The sequence below is a fragment of the Prionailurus bengalensis genome, chromosome D2 (genome assembly GCF_016509475.1).
Source record: "Prionailurus bengalensis isolate Pbe53 chromosome D2, Fcat_Pben_1.1_paternal_pri, whole genome shotgun sequence".
NCBI lineage: Eukaryota > Metazoa > Chordata > Mammalia > Carnivora > Felidae > Prionailurus > Prionailurus bengalensis.
The window spans coordinates 2,732,159-2,755,144 of NC_057351.1; the positions used below are offsets into that span (position 1 = coordinate 2,732,159).

Sequence of the window (22,986 nt, forward strand, 5' to 3'; positions counted from 1 at the left end):
TGTGCCTGTTGGCCATCCGGATGTCTTCTTTAGAGAAGTGTCTATTCATGTTTTCTGCCCATTTCTTCACTGGGTTATTTGTTTTTCGGGTGTGGAGTTTGGTGAGCTCTTTATAGATTTTGGATACTAGCCCTTTGTCTGATATGTCATTTGCGAATATCTTTTCCCATTCCGTTGGTTGCCTTTTAGTTTTGTTGTTTCCTTTGCTGTGCAGAAGCTTTTTATCTTCATAAGGTCCCAGTAATTCACTTTTGCTTTTAATTCCCTTCCCTTTGGGGATGTGTTGAGTAAGAGATTGCTACGGCTGAGGTCAGAGAGGTCTTTTCCTGCTTTCTCCTCTAGGGTTTTGATGGTTTCCTGTCTCACATTGAGGTCCTTTATCCATTTTGAGTTTATTTTTGTGAATGGTGTGAGAAAGTGGTCTAGTTTCAACCTTCTGAATGTTGCTGTCCAGTTCTCCCAGCACTATTTGCTAAAGAGACTGTCTTTTTTCCATTGGATGTTCTTTCCTGCTTTGTCAAAGATGAGTTGGCCATACGTTTGTGGGTCTAGTTCTGGGGTTTCTATTCTATTCCACTGGTCTGTGTGTCTGTTTTTGTGCCAATACCATGCTGTCTTGATGATGACATCTTTGTAGTAGAGGCTAAAGTCTGGGATTATGATGCCTCCTGGTTTGGTCTTCTTCTTCAAAATTCCTTTGGCTATTCGGGGCCTTTTGTGGTTCCATATGAATTTTAGGATTGCTTGTTCTAGTTTCGAGAAGAATGCTGGTGCAATTTTGATTGGGATTGCATTGAATGTGTAGATAGCTTTGGGTAGTATTGACATTTTGACAATATTTATTCTTCCAATCCATGAGCAGGGAATGTCTTTCCATTTCTTTAAATCTTCTTCAATTTCCTTCATAAGCTTTCTATAGTTTTCAGCATACAGATCCTTTACATCTTTTGTTAGATTTATTCCTAGGTATTTTATGCTTCTTGGTGCAGTCTTTGTTTTAAAGTCTAGTCTGTCTGGGGTGCCTGAGTGGCTCAGTCCGTGAAGCATCCGACTGTTGGTTTCAGCTCAGGTCATGATCTCACAGTTTGTGGGATCCGTCCTCACATCAGGGGCTCTGCACTGACAACATGGAGGTGCTTGGGATCCTCTCTCTCCTCTCTGTCTCCCCTGCTCACACTCTCTGTCTCTCTCAAAATAAATAAATAAACATTAATGTCTAGTTTGATATAAGTATGGCTATTCCAACTTTCTTTTGACATCCAGTAGCATGATAGATGGTTTCCATACTCTCACTTTCAATCTGCAGGTGTCTTTAGGTATAAAATCAGTCTCTTATAGGCAGCAAGCATATAGATGGATCTTGGATTTTTTTAATCCATTCTAATACTATGTCTTTTGATACAGACATTTAGTCAATTTACATTCAGGGTGATTATTGATTGACATATTTATTTAAGATCATTTTATTTCAGCCTGTTTATATGATACAGTTGAAAATTATGACTCACTGTTTACTTGAAGTTTTCACCCCAACATAACAATTTTGTTTTTAAGTATAAACTACAGTTCCTTTGTCGCATATTCCATATATGATTTTTTTACAACTTCCTTTGTCTCATATTCCATATATATTATTTGGCAAAGTGCTTCAGTAGATCTACAAATTATTTCTTTGTGGTGGCTGATCCCACTTCACAGTTCCTTATTTCAGTTGTGTCTTGTCATTTAATAAAAATAATGTTTATTTTTGAGAGAGAGAGAGAGAGGGAGACAGAGTGTGAACAGGTGAGGAACAGGGAGACAAAGAATCAGAAGCAGGCTCCAGGCTCTGAGCTGTCAGCACAGAGCCCAACGCGATGCTTGAACTCACAGACTGCAAGATCATGACCTGAGCTGAAGTCAGATGCCCAATTGACTGAACCAGCCAGGCGCCCAGTGTCTAGCATTTTATATTCTTCTCACACATTTACCATTTTAAGTGTATGTTGAACAGAATTAGTGTTGATGTGATTAGTCATACTTGTGTTGAACTATCTTAATGTCAGGAAGAGTCTCCACAAAGCCATCTAACGCTGATTGAAAGTTCCTAGATTTTGGACCTACAGACTGATTGGTAGCTTGTTCGGTCAACAAACATTAATGGAGTCTGTAACAAGGAAACCTGGCCCCTTGCTAGATTCTTCTGATACAAATCTAAAAAGTTCTCTACTGTGTAAGTGGTAAAGATTTTAAACAATAATGTAGAGTGTACAGAAAGAATTACTAACTCTATGTGAAGGCATCAGGCGATGTTTTACTGGAAAGGGATACTCTGGATGGAATAGAATTTTTATTTAAAAGCTGTGAGTGCCCTGAAAAAATTTAATCCGATGCCATGATGGACTTAAAATAAATCATTCAAGATTGGAGGCTGTAAGAACAGCCTGTGAGCTGTAAGCTTAGTGAATATATTACAGAGAATATGGTGCTCCTTTATGTTTTACATGTGTAGTATACTTTGACCAAGTCTGTATCATTGATTAATTTCATGTTGTGGCCCACAAAATGGAACATACTAGTGATATCCCTGAATGTGTCAGTAATATCTGCTGATTAGTCAAAAAGGCTGGGGTTAGGATCTTACCAGACATGAAGAACCTTTACATTGTTTAAATAGGGTATCTTTAATTAAAAGATCAAAGCATAGCATTTTCCTATTTTAAGGGCAAAATGTGGAGAAATCATGTATTCTCTCTCTGTGTATTTTCCCCAAGATATGGGGTTCAATGAGGATTTACTGCCTGTTTATTTCCCATGGAGAGAAGAGAGCACATCTGGGCTGGTGGCCATGTGCGCTCAGTCATGTCCACAAGGGCGGGAAACTGGCAGCACAAGACCTGCCTTCTTGTTTTCTTTACCTTTGCTTTCCCATTTCTGTTGTAAGAACTGTCCGTCCGCAAACCTGATAGGAGCCAGTGGAGCCTCAGGGACCTCATTATTTAGACCAGAGATCGCAGTAATGGGTGGAGAGAGACTCCTGACCTGCTGGTGAGGCCTGGTTGGCCTTGTTCTTTCTTCAAGGCAGCAGGTGGGTAGAAAGCCCAATTAACCATTACCAGGCCCCCCGGGTGCCTGCCATGTTTTCCACAGTTGTCTTGGGTTTTGTTTGTTTCGGGTTTTCATTTTTTGGTTTTTGTTTGTTTTTCTTCTCTGAGGGGCCTTGAAAAATGAAAGTAACTTCATTCGAACAAGGACTTTTACTTCTGGTTTCTTGCTTATTCAGTAAATTACAAGTTAATGTTCCCTGCAATAGTAGGCTTCTACCCATGCATCTAAGTCCACACATTTAAATCCTATGGACTTTGAGATCCGTAAATAAGTGAAAACTTTATACAGGGACTAAGAGAACTGGGGGGGTGGGGGGGGTGGGAAGGGAAATAAAAACCCTAGAGTTTTATGACAGCACCCCTGTGGAAATTCTTCCACAGGCATTTAGACAGAAGATGTCAGACTTTCCATGGAAACCCAAGAACATAAAGAGATAGTCCTAACTTACTTTGACAGTGGGAATATGACAGGGTCTGATAGTATGCTTGGCAAGTTGTAGATTTATAAGCATTAAACGTAGATTCTTTTGTTTTTTCTGTGCTAACCCTGAGAATGCAGGGAAGAGAAATGGCATAGACTGTTCACGTGGATTCTACAAAAATTTAATCAAGTATCATTTCTTATGTTGTTTGAAGCTTTTCAAAAACAATTATTTTTAAATCTTTTTTTTTCCTGAGACATAAACAACTTCTGTTAAGTTTTTCTAATTTTAAAATTATATGCAGGAAAGAGCTTCTATTGCATACCATGAGGCAGAATTGGACAATTTGGTACAAGATTTGTTACATGGCTTATATGGCATTGACGAAACAGATGATTAGTAGACAACAGGATACTGTAACCATTAGTAGCTCTCATTTGAAAACCAAAAAAAAAAAAAAAATCTGGATTCAATTCTGATGCTCCTACATATGATTACTCATCCCCCTCTACGTTTCATTTAATTAAGCATGAAAAAAAAAGAATGCAAAAGATACGTACTTCACACGGTTGTTGGGAGTAGGTGCAAAACAGCCGTTAAAAGCTTAGAGCTTAATTACCAGTGTCATCCGCCTTTACCATTTCCTAAGCAGACACTGTGGGTCTGTTTCCTCAGCTGGAAAACACAGGTAGTAATCTCCCTTCAGAAGCAGCTTTAACGTGCATCCACCTATAAGTCACTCAATGAAGGGAAACAATACCTCTGATTAAAGGAGATTTCCTATAGTATACAGTCTCTTTGATGTCTGTCTATGCCTTTTATTCCGTTTTGTTGGATGCTACCTACACTGAGGGTAAAAATTCCATAGGAACATGAGTGAAACTAAGAAATGTTTTTTTAAAATACTATGTAAAACACCTTACCTAATGAGTCATTTATTAGTCTTGAGCCTTAATGAGAAAATAACCTCTAAAATCGTGGACCTTGTAGTATCAAGAAATCTCTTAAAAAAAGAGGAAATTATATGAGCTTCAATTTTTTCCCCCAAAATATGATGCTAAAACTCACAGAGCGTCTTACTCCCATACCATGACGTGCCAAACTGTGCTGGATTCTGAGGCAAAATGCCAATGTACAAGGGGTGTGTGTGTGTGTGTGTGTGTGTGTGTACGCACATGTGCATGAATCTGCTTGTGTTTTTCAAAATGTTACATTAAAATATTATCTTATTATTTGGCTTGACTAGTGAGTTTGGGGAGTCTCCCAAATGTATTCAGGGTAAGTGCCTCACTCACTTGTCTGATCTTACTCCTGATCTCATGGGCCCTTCCAAGGACTGGGACCAAGTTGTTGATAGGTAGCAATACTGCAGAGAATATTTAAGACTAATCATCATGCCCCAAAAAACCAAACCAAAACAAAAACAAAAAACAAACAAAAAATACCTTCTTTAAATTCCCTAAGATCTTATAGTTCCTCCAAAATAGAAACTTGATGGAGAACCTACCAATGTTGACAAGAGTACTTAGAATTTATAGTTGGGCAGCCAAGGAAATGTCTGAGGCATCAATAACGACAAGAAAAATCACAGTAACTAGAAGACCGAATTATCTTTCAGTTATCACTAGAGATATCAATATGACAAAATTTCTGTCTTAGAATAAGCAATCAAAGATGATGAGGCCAAAACATGTAAGAAAAATGAGTACTAGAGGTATGTATCATGTGTGTTCATTTATTTTGAAAAAATCTGGATGTCATGATCCTAGTGACATGCCAACTATTAAAAAATATAATTAGGTATGATTTGTTTTCTCATGTTAAACAAGTGTTCACTTTTGCTCCTTTAAAAAAATAAGTTTATTTATTTTAAGAGCGAGAGAGCAAGCAAGGGAGGAGTAGAGAGAGATAGAGAGAATCCCAACCAGTCTCCACACTGTCAGCACAGAGCCCCACGCGGGCCTCAAACCCATGAACCATGAGGTTATGACCCAAGGTGAAACCAAGGGTGAGATGCTTAACTGACTGAGCCACCCAGGCACCCTACTTTTGCTCTTAATTTTACATTTGTAAGTATTTATTTATTTATTTGTTTGTTTATTTATTTATTTTACAGAAAGGAAACTAAGTGTTAAGTCTTACCAACATGGAACTCCTATGGTCCCTACCAAATTGAGGTTCTAAGGTATACACTTAGCTCAATGTGTCATATAGAGTTTTGCCCAAAACACAACGCATTTTGATATTCATCAGGAGCTTTGATGCTTATTCTAGCCCTTTACTATAGACACACGTACAACATGAACATGCCAGTATGGATGTTATTAATTACAGATTGTGTGCCCATGGAACAGGCACACTCCTGCTCCATGTCCTGATTGGGAAGCATAAAGCAAGTACTTTGTATTTAATGGCCAAAGTTCTCTGGAATTAATTAAGTCAGCTAAGTAGAAGAACAAATAAATAATAATAGTTTCATGGGTAAGATAAATATTTGCCAAATACATTTTGTATTATATGTAGCATTTCATATTTAAATATTTAGCTATTTCCTTAAAATTGTCTAAGAAATATTAAGCAAAATGCTTTTAAAAGTCTTTTGGGGGTAATAAGATGTGTACGTTTTTTCTTTCTTTGAGCATATTTTATCATATAAAAATTAATATATCCTATTATTGGGGGGACTGAATTGAAGACCTGAGATTTACCTATAAATGTGGATCTCCCTGTTAGGATACCTTTATAAAATGGCCCTCTTGGAACTTCAGGTGCAACTAACTTTAGTTTCCTAAACTCCTTATAGCTTTATGATACTTACAGAAACTAAATAAAATGATAGAACAACAATATTTAAGTATTTATTTTCAATTTGAGTAATATTTGCATATACAGTAGAACCTTGGGATGTGAGTAACTTGTTCTGTGAATGTTCTGCAAGTCGAGAAAATATTTCTAATAAATTTTAAGTTGATAAACGAGTGATATTTTGCGATATGAGTGGTATGTGATGCCCAACATCACATGATCACGCTGAGCCTATGTTCTTGAAATTCACTTTGATATAGAGTGCTTTGGATTGCAAGTATGTTTCCAGAACGAATTATGCTCGCAAACCAAGGTTTTACTGTATATATAGTGTCTTTTAAAAGCTATGTAATTAAAATTTTTAAAGTCAATAAAGCAGAATATTGAAGAATGTATGGAAGTGTTGAATCACTACGTTGTATACCTAAAAGGAATATTACGCTAAGTGCCAACCATACATCAATAATTAAACAGCAAAACCTAAAAAAAACAAAGAATATTAAAATCTATTTATTGTCTTGAAAACATTCAAAAATTATTGAACCAGTAGAACCAATTTTGAAGTACATGATTTCTTTCAACTTTAAAACCATGTTTTTTTTTAAATTAATGTTTATTTTTGAGAGAGACAGAGAGAGAGAGACAGAGCACGAGGCGGGGAGAGGCAGAGAGAGAAGGAGACACAGAATCCAAAGCAGGCTCCAGGCTCTGAGCTTTCAGCACAGAGACCGTCGCAGGGCTCGAACTCACGAACCAGGAGATCGTGACCTGAGCCGAGTTTGGACATTAACTGACTGAGACCCCAGGCGCCCCTAGAACCACTTTTACAAAAGAAAGGACCAGAGGAAAGAACGACAGAATGTTATGTTCTTGCATCCAAGAAGAACGTTCTCCCATCCAAGAGGAACTCACTCTCTGGCTAAGAGCAAGGATGTGCAGTAAAGTTGGCAGTGAAAGGAATATCCAAGAACTCTGAGAAAGAAACTTCTCTTCATCCCAAGGAGCGAAGCACTTTATGCAGAGCATGGTGATTGGAGAAGGATGACTTTGAGAAAGCCAAGTGCAGAGTTTCCAAATGTGAGCGCGTGTTCAGGCACACATCTACATGGGGGTCCCCAAACCTCTCACCACATTGCACAGATCTTGAGTAAATTCCTCTTGCCCTGCAAAGATGAGGTTCCTTGTCACTGTTGGAACGACCTCTGTAGGGAAGACAGCAGAACTTGTCATGTATTTGGTGTACTCATAGACCTTGGCAATTATTTCTTAGTCACCACTTTAATTTTTTTCAGAAAACTGGCGTTGGTTGATACTAGTTCAGTCACAGTATGCTTTCTCCCAAGTTTAGAGGATATTCGTCTGCATTGTAAAACATAAGGGGAATAGAAAAAGTATTCTAGAAAAATCTATAGTATTTCCTTCTCTGTGGAGAAAAATTATAATTGACTTTAGTCACGTGACATGTTTGACATTTAAATGTATTGAACTTCTCACTTCCTGAGGGCACATATAAGTTACACAAGGAAGGGAGATGATTTCCCTGGGTAAAATAGATTTCTTACAGTATATAGTCTCTGTAATGTCTATGCCTTTTATTCCATTTTGTTGGATGCTGCCTAACCTGAGGGCAAAAATTACATAGAAACAGTGAAACTAAAAAATGTTTTCAAAAAAAACTACACAAAACACCTTACCTAATGATTTATTTATTATTACTTAATGAGCCTTAATGAGAAACTAATCTCTAAAAACATGGACATTGTAGTATCTAGAAATCTTTTTTTTAAAACAAGAGGAAATTGGGGCGCCTGCATGGCTCAGTCAGTTAGGAGTCTGAATTTGGCTCAGGTCATGATCTCATGGTTTATAAGTTTGAGCCCCATGTTGGGGTCTGTACTGACAGCTCAGAGCTGGAGCCTGCTTCGGATTCTGTGTCTCTCTTTTTCTCTGCCCCTCCCCTGCTCACGTTCTTTCTCTCTCTCTCTCTCAAAAATAAATAAACAGTACATTTTTTTTAAAAGAGGAAATTATATAAGCTTCATTTTTTTCCAATAAATGCTGCTAAATGAAAGTCAGTTATCACTTGTAAGAATGACAAAGCATTTCAGGTTTTTAGATGTCAACTAACCACACATGACTGAATGTGAATAAGCATTATGAGTTAAAGACCAAAAATATGAGCAAGAAAGATAAGGTAGACTAATTGAATGCTATTTTTTTACACATAAGATTATGAGAGCTGCTATTTTCTTTACATTAGTTATCATGAATTTTTAAAATGTAATATTAAAGACCATGCTTGTCCTAAATGGAATGAATCTGATCAGACCATCAGCAAGTATTTATTTTATTTTATTTTATTCTTTTAGTACTTGGAGGCACTTAATTGTGTCCCTGGATACTGTTCTGAAAGAATTTATATTCTAAGAAAAATCAGTGTTCTAGTTATTCTGGTGTAACAAATCACCTGAAAATGTAATAACTAAAAGCAACAATAAAAAATTTATTATTTCTCATGGTTTCTGAGAGTCAAAGCATTTGGGAAGTTCTTAGCTAGCAGTTCTAGGCCAGAGTCTCAAAGTTGCTTTCAGATGATAAAAGGAGTTCAAATGGGGGGTGAGGCAGGAAGTGAGAGAGATGTCCAGGCACATCTTGGTCTTGGATAATCTCAGACTCTTCTGTAGGCTGTCTGCCTGATGTCCTCACAGTTCAGGATTCTGAATTATCATCTCAAGGGATCTGGATGGAACCTGTAAGGCCTTCATCATCTGGTTTCAGAAGTCACATAGTGTCACTTCAACTAGAGTCAGAGTAAGGAGCCAGCCTAGGTTCAAGGGCAGAGATCATGCACATTGACTCTTAACAGGAAGAGTAACATGTTGTAAGAGGAATGCGTATGATGAGACATCTCATACAGAGGTGAGCATCTCTGGAAGACATGATTTGCCACAATTAGTAATCACTTAATAATTTTACTGAAGAGACCTTAATAATTAGTTTGATTCTCTTCCTACCTTTCCTTCAACATGTTCCATTCTAAATGAAGACTTGCCATATGAACATTTTACGCTAGATATTAATCACTGCTTTATGATGGATAGATAGATGAAACTAAACAAAAATAATCTAGCCTACACAGGTAGATAAGTGGATGGAACATTGGAGAGGATGAAGAAAGGATTATATGAGAGGATTCTAGATGTTCATATACCAGACTCTGGGTGAGCAGCTATGTACTAAGTTGTATGCTGGGAGCTAGGAAGATTTAAATAAGAATGAAGCATGGTCCCTCCCTTCATACAGTTTCCTATCCTCTGAGGTGTTCAGGCACTTAAATAATTATAATTCAGGAGAGAATGCATTGCATGCCTTTAACATATATATGAATATAAAGGGGATTTTAATAGTAATAAGTGATATTAGGTAAGGCTGGTAAAATGTAAAAACCTTCCAGGTGTTGGTGTCATTGTGAGTGCGTTAATACTCATGGTAACTTTAGCATTTCACATATGTAAATGGGATCATGAACAGGCTTTATAAGTATTCATTGCATGAAGGACATATGTGGGCCTCGTACTAACCCCAAAGGCATAGTGTGTAATTCATTGGAAGACAGATTCAGTGCAAAGAATTGATTGAAATGACCATAAATTTCTCATCTTTCCACCATTTCACTTATAATTTTACCAACAGAATTGTCTCAGTGGTAAAGACCCAGGGCAGCAATATTGAAGTGATATGCTCGGCCCCAGGATGAATTGTCCCTTTTTGACAAATTAATACTCACTTTGGATTTCTTCAACATTGAGGCAATTGATAGAGATGATGAAACATACGGGTTTTAGAGACAGGGTGATTGATTATCTCGCTCTACCTTTTAGGGGCTGTTTGATCCCAGGAAGTTAACTTAGTATCATTAAGGCTCTATTTCCTCATTTGTGTATTGGAGATGATAATGTTGACTTTAAAAGATTCACAATGATTGTTTTATACAAGGTAGCTCTATTATGATTACAGATTCTAAGACTGTTCTTTAAGTGTGGTATAGTATGAACATGTACACACAGAAAGGTTTTATTGCATTATATTCTCAGATTTTTCTGGTAATTTGTTTGAATATAGCTCACATATTTAATGTCAGAGCCAAAATACAATTTCTTAATATATTGAATCATATTTTAATGAGGTAGATCACAACGAAGTATGGTTCTTATTCAAAGGTTTACATGGATGATAGCTAAGACTTAGGTTGCCTGCACTTCAGTTAAGTACAAAGAAGCTAACGAGTTAATTCAAAGAATATACAGAAGGGCAGACTTACTTTTATTAAGATAAAAGCAAATATATGAACTTCCATTGGGTAGCATTTCATCTCAAAGTAAGAGGAGGGAACTGTAAAGGTCAGTGTAGCTCAGAGCTGTCAAATTACCACAGTTTATACCACTAGGTGATAAAGCCATGTACTAGGAACAGGGGCATCATTACTTAAGAATCTATCCTGTGTTGGGGTGCCTGGGTGGCTCAGTCGGTTGAGCGTCTGACTTCGGCTCAGGTCATGATCTCACGGTCCATGAGTTCGAGCCCTGCGTCGGGCTCTGGGCTGATGGCTCAGAGCCTGGAGCCTGCTTCCGATTCTATGTCTCCCTCTCTCTCTCCCCCTCCCCCATTCATGTTCTGTCTCTCTGTCAAAAATAAATAAATACAAGAATCTATCCTGTATCATATAAGGAATATTTCTAGATTTCTGTTATATATTTCTAATCTTGTGGGGTTTTTTTGTTTTTGTTTTTGTTTTTTTGTTTGTTTCTTTTTAATTTCAGTATGGTCCTATAGTAGATCTACTTATGTCTACCCTGCAGGGAGGCATTCAAATTTACTTACCATTAACTTTATATATTATGTTTGTTTCATTAATTTTGGCCCAATAAAAGTACATTCCTATGGCCTCTGTTTATGACCAAATGTACTGTTGAGAACAGTTTTTTTCCCCCTTTTTTCCCTGCCCACATAAATCAAAGGGCATAAAAAAGTCTTCGCTTCTCATTTCCCTTTGGACAAACTTTACGTTCACAAGCATGGCTGGTGTTTTGACACAGTGATTTATGTTACCCTTCTGGTGCTTTGAAATAGTTGTTTCCTAAACAACTAATAAAGTGCCTTGAAATGATTCTGACTTAATAATTAAGGCTTTCTTTCTCAGTCAGCATTTGTAGACCCTCAAATGATCCACTAGGTTTCAGTTCCATCCATCGCCAACTATCCTGCATGCACTGCAAAATTGTCAGCTATGAAAGAGACAGACGTGAGTTTAAGTACGGCTCTTGTATCCATTTATGTTCTACTATGTAAATATGTATTAAGCATATTCCACATGTCAGGCACTCCCTTGAGTACCAGGAATATAAAGCTGAAGAACACATAGGGGCAGTTCATGGAGGAGACAAGTAAACATTCATAAAGGGTCTATGTTTTGGGCATTCACGTGGGGTATGGGAGGGGCATTTGACTTAGAACTGGGTGATGAAGAAGCTGTCACATTGCTGCCTCTAGCAGTGAAACACTCAAAGGAGTAAGCAAAATGTCCTGTATCTAGGAGTTGATGTGAAAGTCAAGAGAGAAAAAGTGTTTAAGTCAGATGAGGAAGCAAGTCAGTAGAGCCAGAAGCAAGAACATATTTAGTGGGGGAACAGCAATAATGTAGCACAGCTGAAGTACAGAATGGGAAGGGACAATGAGAGTTTTTTCCTGCTGTAGAAAGTGGTGGGCTGGATCAGAAAAGACCTATTATGCTGTTAGAAGGACTTTACCAGTTACTATTTGCAAGACATTGCAACATGATTTTTCTCTGAGCTCAGCTTTCTCTTTTCTAATCATGGAAATAATAATGATTGCTGCTATGGACTGAATGTTTGACTCCCCGTAAAACCCATTTGTTGAAACCCTAATTCCCACTGTGATGGCATTGAGAGGTAACTAGCTTTATATCTGTCTATATATCTGAGGTCATAAGAGTAGAGCCCCTGTGTTGGGACTGGTTGGGATTCTACCCCAAAAGTAGATGAAGGGACCAGAGCATGCACTGGCTTCCTTGCATATTCTCTCTCTCCCTCTCCCTCTCTCCCTCCCCCCCCACTCCATTAATCCCTCCCTCCTTCCCTCTATCACTTAAGGATACAGCAAGAAGGTGGCCATCTGTAGATCAGGAAGAATGCCTCCACTAAGAACCCAGTCATGCCTCCAGATCTATGAGAAACAAATATTTGTTATTCAAGCTTCTCAGACTATGGTGTTTTTGTTGTAGTACCCAAACTGACTAAGACAATCGCATCAAAAGATTATTGTGGGAATTACATAAAAATCATGCACAGGTATTTTTGCACAAGGTATTATATGTTACATACACGTGCTTACTTTCTTTCTGACATTCCCATACTGTCTCAATCAATTAAAACTATTATTTACACATAAATTCAAATAAACAGATACTTCCAGTCATTATGTTAGGCGCTGGGATTGCAAGGGAGACCTGGTTCTTGGTCTCATCACACTGTGGTTCCATGGACAAAAATCAACACTAAACAACAAATGTATGAATAAATAAAAAAAATATAGAATGTTATGTTATGGACACATATAAATTAGCTTGTAGAATAATAGAATAAGCTAAGTTGATTGTTCAAGAGCTTGAAATATTTAAGATTTTAGGAATACCTAAACATTAGTTGGGCAGATATATGTGTACAGAGTGTGGGCTGAAGATAAGCATTATCTTTTATTCCAGCGGGAAAAAATAGCATTTGTGAGCACTACATGAATAGTGTTCAGAGTCACTGATGTGTAGATAGTAAGGAGAGAAGTAGAGTGAAGTAACTGCAAAGAAGAATGGAGCCAGATTGGAAGAGATTGCAGACAACATGTATGGGTTCTAAATGGTGACTTATATCAGAAATGTCATGAAAAAGTCACCAATAGTGACTTAATCAGAAACACTTCCAGATGCCCCTTTGTGATATGCAAAAGAGACTGAAGAGAGGAAGGAATGGATATGGAGAATAAGAGTCTCTTGCTCCAGTTTTGAAGAGCAATGATTGTGGTGCAGACGGGTTGGAGAATAGAGAACAGATCTGAGATACATTCAGGAGGTATGATTAACAACACAGATGTGTCCTTGATTAGAACGGGTCGCGAGAGAGGTTGCTCCCAGATTTCTGATGCAAGCAACTGCGTAGCCAGGGCTGTCTTGTATGGAAAGGGAGAACGCTGACTGCATGAACGCTGTAGGGGAATGTGGAGGTGATGGACGGGTTTCACATTTCTTCTGAGTTTTGGGCACATCCAAATGGAGACATCTACTAAGCAGATGGGAGATGGAGATGTGTTCTGGACGTGAAAACTTGGGAATTGTCTGCTCCACTGTTGGAGCGGACAGACCCTATGGAGGGAGATGAGGCTCATCACTGAGAAGAGAGCCTGAGCTAGAATCTAAGTGTTTTTCTAAAATTTAAAGGTGGAGGAAAAGATCCACTAAAAAGATAGTGAAAAGGAACTGCAGAGGCACAAAAGGACACCAGGAGAGCGTGGTTTCTGGCAATCCAAGATACTCTAGTAAGAGAGCATCACAGGTCCCAGAAAGTACTGACAGGGCTAGGGAAGGGGAGAGTGGCGATTGTTAACACATCTACGAGAAGCAGTGAGCTGTTTGGTAGGTGGTGGAATCCACATTGAAGTGATAGAACAGTAAATGGGAGGTATGGACGATCTTCTTGCAAAGAGTTTGATATTTAAGGGAGGAGACAATGATGTAGCTGGGGACAACCAATAGCTTTATTTGATTATTTATTTTTCTGGATCTTTTGGTTTGTTTGCCTTATAAGCTGATATGGGGAGAAAATTTTGAAGATCTGAGAGAGAAACTTCATTTTTCTTGACTGGGTACATACAACTTTTGATATTTGAGATTGTGGTAAGAAAACATTTTATATTTGATGTTCTCATAAAATTTCATCACTCCTGTTAGTGATGTATCTTAATGTCTGGATCAGTTAAGCAGATATACTTTAGGGGCACCTGGGTGACTCATGGGTTAAGTGTCTCACTCTTGATTTCGGCTCAGGTCATGATCTCATGGCTCATGGGTTTGAACCTCAGGTTGGGCTCTGTGCTGACAAGTGCAGAGCTTGTTTGGGATTCTCTCTCTCTCCCTCTCTCTCCCTCTCTGTCTCTCTGCCCACATGCAGTCTCTCTCTTGTCTCTCAAAAATAAATAAACATTAAAAGAAGATACAAGTAATCTTTGGAGAAGGACTTACAATTATGCACCCTCAACAATTTGAAATCTGTTGAAGTGTGTTTATAAATGCTGGATAGGGTTGGAGGTGAAGTTTAAAAAAAAATGAAAAAAAAATCCTATTCTGAAGAAAACATGCTTTTTAAAACTGTTTCTGGAACACGTGATCACATTCATTTCTTTCAACGGATATGACAATCAAGTTTAGATTTGACTGAGAGTATTCTAATTGTATGATTGGATTTTAAAATGTTAATAATGTAGCTTTCACTGAATTATTGCTGAATGCACTATTTCATAAAAATCGGCAACCTAGTGAATGAGACCACAGAACTGCACAGCGAAAGGGACTCAGAAGTGGAATGCTCCATGATGTTAAGTAAATGATATGTATACGTACACCCCAGTCAATGCAGAGGGGTCAGTGCGCGGACTCCTGGACAGCCTCTGCTTTCTCCCTCAGAAGTTTTTCTCAGATAAAAACATTTCATTTAATTATGTGAAAATGCTATTAGGAAGAAAAAAAAAATGTCTGAAGAAAATGTTCAGATTTGTTTATCTTGCCGAAGATTGTGTTACACTTCTTCTTTGTATATTTTTCATAGGAGTAGTTCCGACGTATGTCAGACGCTCGTTTAAAAAAAGATTTAGAACAACTAGGAAGACAATTTTATAGAAAAGTCAGTTTTCAAACGATGTGTAGTGGGACCCTCCTTCTTACGTCTTCCTGCAGATCCCTGTTGCTCTTGTCTTCCTTATCGCTGTGTGCTTCAAAGTCATTGTCTCCCTAGAAAGTCCAGGCTCTTCTTAAATTACCCTGAGGTTTAAAATACCGTAAAGTAGGGGCGCCTGGGTGGCGCAGTCGGTTAAGCGTCCGACTTCAGCCAGGTCACGATCTCGCGGTCTGTGAGTTCGAGCCCCGCGTCAGGCTCTGGGCTGATGGCCCGGAGCCTGGAGCCTGTTTCCGATTCTGTGTCTCCCTCTCTCTGACCCTCCCCTGTTCATGCTCTGTCTCTCTCTGTCCCAAAAATAAAAATAAAAATAAAATAAAATAAAATAAAATAAAATAAAATACCATAAAGTTAGAAGATCGCCAACAGCTTGTTTTCGTCATATCTGTTTGCTGAATAATTGGCCTGTATTTTGGAAAAAAACAAAAACACATTTTATTTCGGATTCCGTTAGGTTACAAATTCAAACCATACTACCACTAGCTTACTTCTAAATTCCGTTTCCATCATGAAAAGAGGAGCCCCCGTGCACACGCTCACAGGAGGATCCCTCGTTGACGCAAGTTATTAATGGGGCATATTCACTTTCCTTCTGGGGGTGGACCTTGACTACTTTCCTTTATGTTTGCTTTGCTTAGGCTGAAATGTAGATTAGAATATAGTAGGGTCAATTCAAGAGATTTAGGTACCAACAAAGCTAAAGCAAATTTTGTGATTTCTTGGAATACATTTTTATACATGATTCATGTAGTATAAATGTATGTTTTTTCCTTCAGGAAGGGGAATTGATTGAATATGGGTTAATAAGTCCCTTCTTAGAAGGATCAATGGTGATCATACATATTTTTAACAAGTGTGTGAATTAGAAGTAAAATATCATGTCTAGGAAGATGTATAAGGTCCATGTATTGTAGGTGGACAGCCAAACCATCAAAACACGATGATGCAGAAGGCACACACTCTTTTTTTTTAAGAGAGAGAGAGAGAGAATGAACAAGCAAGAGAAGGGCAGAGACAGAGGAAGGGAGAGAATCTTAAACAGGCTGCACACTCAGCATAGAGCCTGACCCTGGGATCATGACCTGAGTGGAAGTCAAGATTCGGACACTCAACCGACTGAACCACCCAGGTGTCCCACACACTTCTTAATGTATGTTTTGGATAGTATACCAGTGGCATCTCACACCTCTGGTAAGGAAAGTACCAGAGTCAGGAAAACAGGTAGAATTGTTCTTGGGTATACGAAGAAGGAAATTAAAAAAAAATACTAACAATAATGCTGCTGAGATGAAGAATGAGAATCCGAGACGTATTATGCCTCCGTATTACACATACATCTTCCTGTCTCGGGAGTCCTGAGGGTGACAGTGAAGGAAATCCATGGCTCTGTTTATCATTGATTTTTGAAAATTGACTAGAGTTTCCTGAGCGCTTATTCTGGGGGAGCATCTGGTGACTATTTAAAGCACACAGATAGTTTGAGAAAATATTGAAGAAAGTATTACTTTTCTGTAGAAAGTATATTAGAAGTTTCATCAGATTGAAGCCAAGAGATATCTGCTCCGAATATAAGAATTGTTTCCTCCAAACTGCACAAGCACGCGTGGTTAGAGTGAACATACCCGCTAATAGCACAAGTGACTGGATGGAGCTTATTCAGACTTGTCTAACCATTCCAAGGCGGGGTTCTGGCTTCAGGAACCTGACATCATCCTGTCAAGGATGTCCACCACCCGTCTGTCCTTCCTTTCCCTCCTTCTATGATCCAGACTCATTCTGAGGAATACCCACTCTCTTCCATGCCTGCTCAAAGCAGCCCCATTTACTTCCCTGTGGCCGGTTCCCATGCCTTCACCTGGCCCATCATTATCACTCAGTATCCAGTGAACACACATTCAGATACAGGGTATATCTGGATTGAGAGCAGGTGAGAGCTTGGACAATGAGATAATAGTATGCTAATCTGCATGTAATCAACATGCCTCTACACAGGAGACTGGATTCTCACTCTCATTTTATTGAAATATGTGTGCTCAGCTTCTAATGTGTTATTGACTATGTTGGCACTTAATATGGTGATGCCAAGAGGTACAGTATTTACATACTTTCATTGCTTGCCAGGACATCCCTTCTGAATTTCCCCAGAGCTAACATTCATGGATTCACTCAGGACTATGTGAGAAGTACAGAGAGAATCTGTGATGTCAATAGACTGCATTTTATATTTTCTTTATTTTCACCTATAAGTTTAAGGAGAGCTAAATCTAGGAAGATGTTGCCCACAGAGCATGTTGACCGCGTGATTCAGATTGCAGCCATCTCGGTCAATTCTAGAATCTAACGGCTTGCCTAACATGCTAGAACTGTGGTCTAATACTGAAAAAAAAGTACTCACACCTTGATGATGTGCAAAGAATATCCCCCAGTGTAATTTATACTCATTTACTATGGCCATTCTTATATTGGTTTTTATCATCTAGATGAGGAAAAAAAATACTGTTTCTCAGGCTGTCAGTGTTAGCCTGGCTTTTTAGTGCAATCTGTTTGTTTGGTTTTCAATTATTTGAATTCCCTGTAGAGTTGAATCAACATTCCCTGTAGAGCTGAGTGTAGTTAAAAGTGTGTGTGTCAGGGCACCTGGGTGGCTCAGTAGGTTAAGCGTCCCACTTCAGCTCAGGTCATGATCTCCCAGTCTGGGCGTTCAAGCCCTGCGTCCGGCTCTGTGCTGACAGCTCAGAGCCTGGAGCCTGCTTCTAATTCTGTGTCTCCCCCTCTGTCTGCTCCTGTACCACTCATGCTCCGTCTGTCTCTCTCAAAAACGAAATAAACATTAAACATCTTTTTAAAAGTCTGTATGTCTTGGAAGGTATCCCTGCTTCTATATTTCTACATGGTTCCATTAACTGCAGAATTATCCTGTCATGTCACTTTGAGTCTGGACTGAAACTTGACCTTGTTCCAAAATATGTGACGTGGTAATCTGTTGCTATGGAAATTATGAAGTCCTTTTAAATGAAGCTGTACAACAGTTATAAATTCCTTCACTACAGCAGGATATAGATTTGAAGGAGGAATATACATCTTGGAGAGATGTGGGTAATTGCCAAGAAGTAAATTAACTGTCCATAATCCTTTAAGATCCAGGTGCCAGCAGTGGCTCTCAAAGGTGACTGTGGGAGTTCAAGAGAGACTGGCTGGGCTCTTGACTGGCTCCCCGACATTTGCGAGCTCCTTTCAGTCTAGGCCTCCATCACCTCCATCATGGGAGGCAGCTCACTGGCCTTGGCAATGGTGGACTCAGCCTCTGCAGAGTTTTGTTTGGGGAAGCCTGGTAGATGGGCCATTGCTTTGACTGAATGTCAGCTTTCCTTCAGCACCCTGGTCTGTGACTGCTTTCGGGGGAGAGGCAAGAGGCAGGAAAGGGCAGACAGAATGGACTCCCTTACAAATCTGGGGGACAAATATGTCTCCCCACGTTCTGCTCTTTGAAATGGATTCACGTTGTGATTACTGAGTCAAAGAGAAACCAGTATAAACCAGAGATTAAAGGAATACAAGACTCAGTTATAGTAAACCTTCGTGATCTGTCTTATTTCATCTAAAAATAATATTTATGCAAATACCTCTAACCTTGGATCAGGTATAGAAAGTACCAACTAAAAAAAAAAATAAAGATAAATAAATAAGTAAAGGTAGCAACTAATACTTGCTGGGACTAGGGCTCCTGAAGGATATAAAATGTGTGTGAATTTAAAATTATAATCTTAGAATTGTAGATAACTATAAAAGTCAGCATTAAAAAGTCAGCACAACATTATTCTGAGGATTTCTTCCAATTTCTCCAGTGTTACAGAGTGATGAAGGTGATTTGTAAAACTCTTTTTTCCCTATCACCTAATGAAGAAAACTTTAAATGACCAAAATAATTCCATTATTTCCCATTGAACAGCCTCATATGTGTTTATATATTCATTTATTTTAGACACACACAACCTGTGTTTAGTAATAGGCTTTAGGCTCAAGGAATCTAAGAGGATACGTTGGTAATCTTCTGTGGGATTTTCTATGGAAATCAGGGAAACACAACAAATCTAATTGAAGTTTTATTTTTACTTAATATCAAAAAAAAAAAGTTCCTGTGGTGCCTCAGTAGCTCAGTCAGTTAAGTATCCAACTCTTGATCTTGGCTCAGGTCATGATCTCATGGTTCATGGGTTCGAGCCCCACATCGGGGTCCGTGCTGGGTGTGACGTCTGTTACTTAAACAAAATTTGACTTGGGGCGCTTGGATGGCTCAGTTGGTTAAGCATCCGAACCCAGCTCAGGTCATGATCTCATGGTTCGTGGGTTTGAGCCCCACGTCGGGCACTCTGATGGCAGCACGGATCCTTCTTGGAATTCTCTCTCTTTCACTCTCTCTCTGTATATATATCTAAGTAAATATACTTTAATTAAAAGATTTCCTGAGATGTTATCAAATTATATGAAAATGTAATACATAGTAGGCACTACATATCCTACAATGTGTGACCCCTAAGTGCCTGTGTTACATGTAGCTTAAGGTTACATTGAGGTTCTTGTAACGTTTTCTGTTCATTTTTGAAAATATTTTCCTCAACAACTATGGTCTTAAATATTTCAACTAATTAAGTGTCAAAGTGCTTGGATCTTAGTGGGAGTTTTCATATATATATGTATATATACATATATATATATATGTATATTTTACTCTGATAAAATAATATATAATTTGATATGTTAATAACTATGATGTTTTTAAAAATATTGAAATTAAGCTTTGACTATTCAGAACCGTTAATTACTTTCTTAAATTACTGTTCATGCCTAGATCAATACCATTTTGGGTCTACTTGAATGTATTAAGTGCATTAGAATCAGCCCAGTGAGGTAGGTAGAATCCTGGGGTGGCCCATGATCTCTGCCAGCTGGTGTTATTCACTGCATCATCCCTCTCCTTGAAGTTGGGGGGCCCTGGACCTTCTAACCAATGGGATGTCGCAGGAGGAAGAGAAGGCTTTGTGTCACAAGGACACAGCCTCACGAGCTTCTCCTGCTGGCCCTCAGGAAGTGAGCAGGGACCCTGTACACTAAGGAGAGGGTCAAGTGGCCTGGAACCTGATGGGACCACCTACCAACAGTCAGTAAGAAGTCCAGCCAGGACCCTCAGGCATACAGTCCCAACCACAGGACCTGAATGGGCTTGCAAACAGATTATTTTCCTAGTGGAGCCCAGTCAACACCTTGATCACAGCCTTGTGTGGACCCCTGACCCGGACTCGTGACCCATATGAAGTATGAGATAATAAATGTGTGTTGTTTTAAGCAGCTAAATGTGTGGCAAGTTCTTATACGATGATGCAATACTAACAGATCTAGCATTTAGAACTTATAATGGAAAAGACGTAACATAAGTGGTACTTTTTTTTTTTTCTATTTAAAGAAATGAAACCATTTTGTAATGGCTACGTTTCTCTCCTTAGGGAAAAGTATCCCTAAGGCTAGCACAAAATAGCTTAAAAAATAAGCAGTTGGCATTTAGCAAATGCCAATTTATAAAGCATTGTATAACAATTATTATCTATACTTCTTTTTAGTTTTATATTTCAGGTTTCAAAAGATTTTAGATTATATGAAATAGTCAAATAAATTGACCTTATAATGTCTAATCTCATCCAAACTTAAAATCAACTCATATTTGAAAGCCTGTCAGATATCCATGAAGGTAAATATCTTTCTAAACTCCATGCTCTTTAATAATTAAATTTAAAAAAAATAGTGACATAGGTCATCACGTTCACATATTTTACTTAGTCAAATTGTAGGTGTACATGCATAACTATGTTTATAAAATTAGTTGTTGCTTTCAGCATTGTCCTTGAACTACTATATTATTTCCCAAATTACTCTTCTAAAATAATAAGCTGCCTGTTGGAAACTCAGCACAGCTAAGTATTAACTAGAGATTATGTTGTTCTTATCTCTGAAACTATAAAACAGGGAACTGCTGGGTGGAAGAAAGGAAGGAGGGAGGGAGGAGGGAGGGAGGGAGGGAGGAAGGAAGGAATAGGGAGGAAAAAACAAGAAAGGTATTCTTGGCAAAAAAACAAAAACATGTTAACAGTAGCTCCCTTGAATTCTGACAATAAAGGAGTGTCAGAATCAAAAATAAAGTTGTACAACATGAAATTGTGACAAAGGCTTGTCTGTGTGCATACAGATGACCCCCAGCCCCCAGGTCCCTGGTCGAGGGATTATTGTGTGGTTGTACCCAATAGCTTTGAATCTCAACTCTAAATGACCACTGGCGATAACAAGCCTAGAATGACTTGATCCCAGGCAACTTGGAGAGACACTGCTTGTAATGAGCAAGGCTATTTTGGTAATCGTGCTGAAGCTTTTGTTCACTAAAGCTTTAATCTGGGTTGGAAAAAAACTAAAAACCAAAAACCAAAACAAACAAACAAAAAAAAGCTTCTCTGCTTCTCTTTACTTTGAACCTCCTGTTGACTCAAGGGCTCAGTCCTTATTCTGGAAGGATGGACAAAATCCTCTTATGTCTTGCTTTCTCAATGAGATAACATTTGAAAAGAATGTGTGAGCTTTGCTTAACTTGAATCAGATACTCTGAAACGCTTCCTGCCAGGGAACTGTAGTCTAAAGCCCATACAAAACATTCTGTTTCGTTAGTGTGGTCATCTACCAGAGCTAGCAAATAGCATGAGCAACATTTCAAATCACTTGAGAACTGGAGACGTAGCTTCGCGTTATAATATAACGTAAGTCTCCTGCGTGCAGGTAGAATATAAACCCACTGTTAAAATAAGTCAAATTCCAGAAGAATTAGCTACAGAAAATAAAACATCTTCCACCACGATTTGCTTTTCCTTGTTCATGAAATCCCAGCGCAGACAGGGACTGGCCTACGAGTGGAGGAGTTTATGGGGGCGTTCACAGCTGTGCTGGAAGGGAGCTGACGTGTACCTATCCCATGGCCCTGTAAAAGGCACAATTCATTTCTGTGAAAAAAAAAATTCTCACAGAATGCTAATATAATTAATTTTATGACTGTTTATAATAACAAAGTACACATTTTTCACAAATACAAAATACATGTTAGACATATTCAAATGGTTATCTGTGGCAGAGGAGGTGAGTGAGAATTACAGGTGGTAAAAGGAATTTAAGAAATAAAAAATCAGGGGTGCCTGGGTGGCTCAGTCAGTTAAGTGTTGGCTCTTGGTTTCAACTCAGGTCATGATCTCATGGTTCGTCAGTTCAAACCCTGCGTCGGGCTCTGTGCTGACAGCCGAAGCCTGCTTGGGATTCTCTCTCTCTCCCTCTTTCTCTGCCCTTCCCATACACTCTCTCTCTCTCCCTCTGTCTTTACACCCCCATTGTGTGATCGTTCTCTCTCTCTCTCTCTCTCTCTCTCTCTCTCTCCCCCTCCCCCCCTCTCCCCCCCCACTCCCTCTCTCCATCTTTACACCCCCATTGTGTGATTGTTCTCTCTCTCTCTCTCAAAGTAAATAACAAAAAAGAAATAGAAATTAATTAAAGGGAATGTTGGGGGGAATCTATCATGGTTTCTCTGTGGCATAACCACCTTATTTCTATACATGATTGTATTGCCAGCCT

At 38.7% G+C, this 22,986-nt stretch overlaps 1 protein-coding gene across 1 annotated transcript in view; it reads left to right on the forward strand.

The window, feature by feature from the left end:
- PCDH15 (protocadherin related 15) overlaps positions 1–22,986 on the forward strand; it is a 1,256,363-nt gene that overhangs the window by 287,835 nt on the left and 945,542 nt on the right. The gene's annotated exons all lie outside the window — the stretch shown is intronic.